The sequence below is a fragment of the Mandrillus leucophaeus genome, unplaced genomic scaffold (assembly GCF_000951045.1).
Source record: "Mandrillus leucophaeus isolate KB7577 unplaced genomic scaffold, Mleu.le_1.0 Scaffold358, whole genome shotgun sequence".
In the NCBI taxonomy this organism is placed as follows: domain Eukaryota; kingdom Metazoa; phylum Chordata; class Mammalia; order Primates; family Cercopithecidae; genus Mandrillus; species Mandrillus leucophaeus.
Window position 1 is genome coordinate 1,349,778 of NW_012103787.1, and position 8,493 is coordinate 1,358,270.

An 8,493-nucleotide genomic window follows, 5' to 3' on the forward strand; every position below is an offset into this window, starting at 1 on the left:
AAGGAAATTAGTATATCAAAGACATATCTGCACTCCCTTGTTTATCGTGATACTACTTACTACAGTCAACATTTGGAAGTAACCCAAGTGTCCATCAACAGATGAATGGATAAAGAAAATGTAGTACATATATACAATGGAGTGCTATTCAGCTGTAAAAAAAGAATGGGATTGTGCCATTTGCAACAATATGGATGGAACTGGAGGTCATTATGTTAAGTGAAGTATGGTGGACACAGAGAGACAAATTTCGCATGCTCTCACTTCTCTGTGAGAGCAAAAAGTTAAAATAATTGAACTCATAGAGAAATGGTTACCAAAAGCTGGGAAGGGTAGTAGGGGTGGAGGTGAGGCAATGGGGATAGTAAAGGAATACAAAAAATTAGTTAGAAAAGATGAATATTACCTGGTAGTTGTTAGTACAACAGAGTGTCTGTAATCAAAAAATACTTTAATTGTACATTTTAAAATAACTAACAGCATAATTGGACTATTTGTAACACAAAGGAGAAATGCTTGAGGTGATGTATACCCCATTACCTGAAGTAATTATTACATATTGCATGCCTGTATCAAATTATCTCATGTATCCCATATATATATATACCTACTATGTACCTACAAAATTCTTTAAGTATAGAAGTTTAAATCATTAAGTCTTGTATGTTTCCTGTGATATTCACTGGGCTTCCACATACATTTCGTTTGACAGAATAGTGCATAAGAAAATATAAGAGTGTCACTTAGTTTATGTGTGACTTAAAAAATGAACAAACCAAAGGCAAGTGTCCCTCCAACTTGTGTCTGAAATATGAGTTTAAATTGACAGCCAAAATCTCCTGCCTTGGAGCTCGGGGACATAACTCTAGTAAGATGAAAAACAGGTGCAATGTGATCTCAATCAAAACTTCAGGAGTGCTTACGGTATGGGGGAAATACCTTTAAATATGCATTTAGAGTCAATAATGCAACCAAATCATGTGCATCATGATCTACTTTGGAGAGAAGAAATACTTTTTGAAACAATGATCAAGGTATGCCAAGTCACATTATTAAATTATTTTGTGAAAGCTAGTAAATAGAAACAAAACAAATTAAAAATAGTAACATTCTAATGATTGAAGCAATATTTGAATCTGCATATGCAAATCTACATGAGGCATGAACCAGTAAAAGTAAATATTCTTTTCTACTATAAAAAGGTTTAATTATTATGGAAAAATAAAAGTTAAACATATGTATATATGTGATATTTTTATGTAACCAGACAACCTATAATGATCAAATCAGAGCAGCTGGGGTACTTATTACCTCAAGCATTTATCATTTATTTATGTTAGAAGCATTCTTATTCCACTCTTTTCTTTTGAAATAGACAATAAATTATTGTTAGCATTGTCACCTTACTGTGCTACTGAACACTAGGCTTTATTTCTTCCACCTAATTCTATTGTTCTACCCATTAGCCATCCCTTCTATATCTGACCTCCCCACTTTTGATGTAACAAATGTTATAGTATTTTTAATGTAGTAAATTACATTATCATTTTTAGTTGTATTAGCCATTTGTCAAAATTATCTCTAGTTCTATAATTAAATTTATTTTTATTTATTTATAAATTAAAGTGATTACTTTGTCATACTCACTTTATTTTATAGCTGTCTCTCCATATATATGTGTGCGTGCGTGTGTGTATATATATATATACACACATACACACATACATATATGTATTTTTTTTTCTGATCACAGTCACTTCACTGACTGCTGTGTAGCTGCCTGTGACTAAGTGAGCAGTATGACAGAGAGGGTTACTCAGGCCTTTGAAGAAGCTATTCTGAACACCTGCTTAGAGAACTAGCACATTCTCAGCTGGAAAGTTTGCTAGAGCCATAACAAAAGAGTACATCGTGAAAGTAAAGTCAACGTACACTTGGGTGAGAAGGAAGCAATTATGAAACAAATCACGATACAGGCTAGTACTTCAAAATTAGTTGGGTGGTCTCATTCACAGTGCCACTGGAAATTGGCGTATAATTTGACATGCTTGGATAATAGAATGCGTTGAAACCGACAAGCAGTTCACTCACATATTGACCTAGTTCTCATTTGGAAATATAGATATCAATTCCTGCTTCCCAGGGAGGATTGATACCAGGATGAATACAGATCATAAGAGTACAATTAAACTATCTGATTATCTTTCTGAGGAGTCAAAAACCACAGGAGTTATTGTTGCATGGCGTTCGCAATGAGAAATAGTAGTTCTTCAGATTTGTTGGAAGGTAGCTAATATGAGGATGTTAAAACACAATGGTAGTATGTTTCCCACTGGAAAAAGTCTGTGGTAAATACATAATATTGGTGATGCCAATTTAAATGTAATAAACATATTGCTCATCACTGGCTGATGCAGCTTGGAAACTTTTGGTTGCATGCGTATTTCAGAAAAATGTATCTGGGATTACGGTTCTCACAGTGAAAACTTTACTTTCTGCCAAGATTGTGATTGAGCTGCATGATCCAGATACAGTGTACATACATGGGAACCTATTATAATTGTTTGACTATTGAGATCAGCTAGAGTTCTACTGGGATTCAAGAAATAGAAATCTCTGGTTTAGTACTGTGTGATACAACTGTACGAATGATAGAAAGCCTCCATGTGTATACAGTGCATTACAATTGTCCCCAGCCACATGTGGCTATTGAGCACTTGAAGTGTGGTGTTTTAATGAAACTAAATTTAACTTAATTGAAAGTGAATTTTAAATAAACACATATGGCTAATAGTTACCTCTTTGTACAGTGCCAGTTCTTTGCCATAAAGTCAAAACAACTGAAAATGAGCAACTCATCGTACACATAGTTAAAAGGCAACAGTTTAGCTGATAGTGGTTTGGCTGTGTCCCCACGCAAATCTCATCTTGAATTGTAGCTCTTATAAATCCCAAGTGTCCTGGGAAGGACCAGTGGGAGGTAATTGAATCATGGGGTTGTTCTTTCCCATGCTGTTCTCAAGATAGTGAATAAGTCCCACGAGATCTGATGATTTTATAAAGGGGAGTTCCTCTGCACCTGCTCTGTTTGCCTGTTGCCATGTACGACGTCCCTTTGCTCTTCCTTCATCTTCCACCATGATTGTGAGGCCTCCTTAGCCATGTGGAACTGTGAGTCCATTAAAACTCTTTCCTTTATAAATTACTCAGTCTTGGGTATGCTGAGTCTCAGTAATTTACAGCAGCATGAGAACGGACTAATACAGGTCGGAATTTTGTGTCTTATGTATCTAAGTCTCAATTCTGACCAGAAGTCCAAAGGTGGTATTCCAGTGTTATTTCAAGAGTTCATTAATTCAATCACAAGGATAAAACTTCTTATCCTTTGACTCCACCATCTTTATGGTATCCAAGTGTGTCTCATCATGGACACATGTTGTCAGAAGCTCCAAGAATCAACAACCTCATTTAAAACATCTTAGAGCGGGAAAGTAAGATAGAGTCCTTCCCTATCTCATTCTTCACATTAGGAAAGAAAACTTTTCCTAGAAGACATCCCACAGACTTTACTTGCATTTTATTTGTTTTTATAATTCATACATTTGCATTTTATTTGTTTTTATAATTCACATAAGTGGAACTAGCTGCAGAAGTTAATGGGAATGTGATTGCTTGACATTTTTGAATCATTGGAGATAGGCTCAGGCAACAAGAAGAAAGAGGAAAAAATAACATTGAGTAAGACTCCAACAGTTTCTTCCAGGCATATTAGTCTTGAAGAAAATCTCAGCTGGAAAGGGAAATTAAAAAAAAAAAAAAACAGAATATGTAATATATGCTTTAGCAGAAACATTAAAATGTACTGGGGGCCTCAGGAGGTAGGCAATGGTGAAAGGTGTCTTTTCAGGATTTGAGAAAAGGATTTAAGAAAGGAAGAGATTATGGCTTATTTAAACATATGGTATGTTGTGAAGTATGAAAGAATAGGAAACTAGAAGGCTTACTAAGAATTAAGTTATCTAAATGAAGTATGTCATGATAAAAATGTACATATCAGATCAGATATACTGGGAAAGTGCTGAACAACTTTCAGTGGGGATTGGTATTATTAGATTAATTATTGATTGTCATAATATTTAATGTGTACCAGGAAGATAGAATATGATAGAGATGTCTCAGTCCCCAAATACCACCACACCCAAACTGGAACCCTGCCCTGCTTCCTAGTTTATTTTACTTTATGGCGATAATCACCTCCTAATATACATTGGGCCTTTGCAACACGGTTATGCCCCTCCTGCCAAAGCCTTCCCCACCTCCGCCTGCTTTTTTTTTTTTTTTTTTTTTTTGAGTTTGACAGAGTCTCTCTCTTGTCACCAGGCTGGAATGCAGTGGCACGATCTCCGCTCACTGTAACCTCCGCCTCCCAGATTCAAGCGATTCTCTTGCCTCAGCCTCCTGAGTAGGTGGGATTACAGGTGCACACAACCACACCCGGTTAATTTTTGTACTTTTAGTAGAGACAGGGTTTCACCATGTTGGCCAGGCTGGTCTTGAACTCCTGACCTCAGGTTATCTGCCCGCCTTGGTCTCCCAAAGTGCTGAAATTACAGACATGAGCCACTGCACCGGGTCCTCCCTGGCTTGTTATTTTACTCTTCTCTCACTTTATTCTAGCCACACTAATCTTTCTGATCTATGCACAGATCAGTGATCTCCTTTATTGAGGTATTTATAATTGCTGTTCAATCTATTTGAAATATTTTTTCCTTGTTCATTCCATGACTTGATCTTTCTCTGATGTTTATCAAGTTTGACCCCAGAGAAACCATCTATGAACAACATATGTAATGTTACAACAAACACCCTCCCTGACGTAGCAAATTCTATACACATTTCTAGATTTTTTAAGCGTAGAAATTTTTCTTATAGAACCTATATATTTTGGTTAATATTCCAGATATTGAACTATATAAAAATTATATAAGCACAAAGATATTATCTCTTTTGCTCACCTCTATCTGTTCATGTTGCCACACATAGTTGAGGTCTTATAAATACTTACTAAAATATTATATTTACATTTCATAATAATTGTATGCCTGCAACCATCTCCTTCTTACTAATAATGTCCTACAGATAAGGCTGTTAGGTTGTTTATTCATTTATTTCAGACTTAGTATTTGCTTTTTAATACCCATGTAAATAATTGTTTGTTCTTTGAGTCATAGTGGCCGACCCTGCAAACATGCATGACATTATATGAGTTATGAGTCCAGTTATGAGTTTCATCTCGTTCTGATAATACTGACTTAAAAATAAATGATTAAATTTTATTTATTTTTGAATTATTATTATTTAAATTGACAAATGTAAATTTTATATATATACATATATATTTATGGTGTACAACATAATGTTTTGAAATATATACATGGTAAAATGCTTAAATTAAGCCAGTTAATACATGCACTACCTCATATGTCATTTTCTTATTGCAGGATATTAATCAATATTTTAAAAATGAATATATTTGAATTTAAGCTCCATACATTAATAGTAAAGGTGGTCTATTTTCTCTTATAAAAATAATCAGTTAATAATCAACTATTAGTTGTTTTTTCTAGAGAGGGCATATGCTCCTAATTAAAAATAGACCTCCTCCCAAACTCTCTTTATTCATTTAAATTTTTTGACTGGTTTTCTTCATATTTTAGTTTGCAATCTCTGTTGTAATTAATTGAAAACTTGAGAAGAATAAAAAATTATTTTCACTAAGTATTAAATCTCTTCAGAGGAACTGAAGAGATTCCTCTGAAGGAATTAGTTCTAATTTTATAATGAAATATAACTATTTATTGATAGAATTGTGTTCTTATTGTATTAGTGTGGGTATTTTTGTAGTATTTATATTTATTTTTTGTTTTGTAATTCAATTTATTGGCCAATTTATCACTTAACATCAGCTCTCCAGATTAATTAAATCTAAAACATCATGAAGAGTCTTGTTGTCTTTAATTAGTGATTGGGCTTTAAAAAAACCTGAACAAGAAAACCGGGAGAAGAGCAATAGGATTGGGAGGCTGGGAAGCATGAACAGAGGTTGATCAACTTGAAATACTCTTTAGCACTGGAATTTTTGCAAACTACTTTACAGATAATATAATACTTTGACAATTTTTAAAAGTAAGTTGAGAATACATTAGAAGGAATTTGAAAGTGTGGCCCTGATCCATAGTGAGAAGGTAGTATCCAACAAACATGAAGGAAGGCCAACCTTTCTCCTGGCCCCAATCCAGACTCAGCATCTTTATATTAAAAACTTTATAAATCTTGATTATACCTCCTAAAGGTTGGAAAAACTCAAATGAGTGATTTAAATTATATTGTGCATTTGCACTTTTAAAAATCCATGTAATATTTGAAATTTGTTGATGTTATTGCTCTAGTACAGGAGATTAAAGGGTGATTTAGGAGAAGGGACTATATTTATAGAATTAAATGTCCCAGAGAAGGTGAAAGTAGATGATTCCAAAGCTCATGAATAAGAGATAGCCTCTGGCATGTGGCATGAGTTAAGGGACACAGGACGTACAGCAGAGCATGAATGAAATGCAGGTGGTTTGCTACATTTGGTGCTGGAAAGAGGTCATTACTATCTGATTAAGGTTTTACATGTTATCAGTATCTATGCACATACCTACTATAATATCTATATTTTAAGGAAACGAAAGACAATATCATTCACCATGAGTAAGAAGTGATAAAATGTATGCGAAGTCTGAGGAGAAAATAGGTGGAGTACAAATAGTTATTGGAGAGTATGGGAGAGCATACACCCTAGTGCAGGGCAGTAGCGGTTGCTAGGCTGTGTTGAGTGACTGAGATCTTTCATAATAAATTAGGGATGATCACTTAACATAAATATGTGTTTTTCTTCAGGTACAATCAGTTGCTTAGGTGTTGGTGAAAATTCAACTAATATTAATATTAATAATTACTAATAATTATTCTATCAAGGGCTGTATTAAACACTTTAAATATATAAACTCTCTTACAACAAAAACACACTAAGGTACAATAATCAATCCAACATTACACATGATTTTTTGAGATTAACTTGCAAAAATATTTGCGTTTATCCAATGTGCAAGGTGGAGAGACAGAATGAGAAGATACTAAGAATGTAGGAATGGAGTGAGTCCTAAAGCAAGTGAATGACAGAATATGATAAGCAGAGAGTGGGATGCCTCAAATCTAGATATTAGATATAGTGGTTACTGACAAGTCAAGGTCACGGTTTTTTTTTCTCTTCAAATGGTTGACTTATGTTAAGTACCAAAATAGTATTAAGAAGTGAGGTAGGGAGAGCAACTGTGAGAGGAAGCACAGTAGGAAAACAGAGGAAAATAGCGGAAAGGGTGATCATCAATGAACATGAAGGAATAACTAAGAAAACATCACTGAGTGTGGTACCTATAACACAATTCACCACGATTTCTTATTGCTTTCTAAAAGGGATTGAAAAATGCCTAGAAAACAAAAGAGTGAATATTGAGAATGGAAGCATAAATGTAAAATTTTTAAAAATAAAGTATATCTGCTTTTTCAATTTCAAGTCTTGATTGCATTTTACCTATATAATATCTCTGCAATGTTTTTGCACTGCCTTTAGGAACACTTCAATTTTATTCATTAGTATAGCTGCAAGTAGACATAAAATTCTCAGGTGGTATTTATTATATTGCCTATAAATATGCAATAGATTTCATTTGCTGGTGTTTTAAGGATAAATAATTAAAAGATCTAAAAATGTATCCCTACTTCCCTATTTTAAACAAAGAAAAACAAAATAATAGTTTAAATAGATTTTCACAATGCGCAATAATATTATTCTTGAATTTATTTTCACATTTTTCTGTTCAAGTTTCCATTTTCATAAGTGAATATTACACTCTACAATCAATAAATACTTTTATAGAAACCCATATATCTGTAAGTTCCATAGCACGGAAACAAAAACAGAGCAGTCCTTGAAATTAGATTAAGTGTAGCTGCAATAATTTTATATTTAACATTCAAATAGCCTTTTATATCAATAGCTACCGAGTTTCATATTGCTCAAAAAAGTAATTACTTTCTGTAAACTCTTGTCCAAGCTATCATGTAAAATATTTGTCTGATCATCATGGCAGAAAATGTCTTCAAAGAAAATATGTATGTTTCACACAACGGGCATTTTATCTACTGTCATAGAAACCCTTTCCTTTTATTTCCTTCAGAAGTTTTGAAGAAAGAATCTTTAAAAGAAACCTCTTTATATAGTTGTGAATAATCACTTTCTACATAGGTTATCTTGTATAGAATAGAAATAGTTTTGTCAGTCTTTTGTGATCCCCAACCTTTTCACAAGTGAGGTTTCATATTGAGCTCTACTGAATATTCTTCGTTTGTAATAGTTTAAAAAGGTGATTTTTAAACAGAGTGTAACAC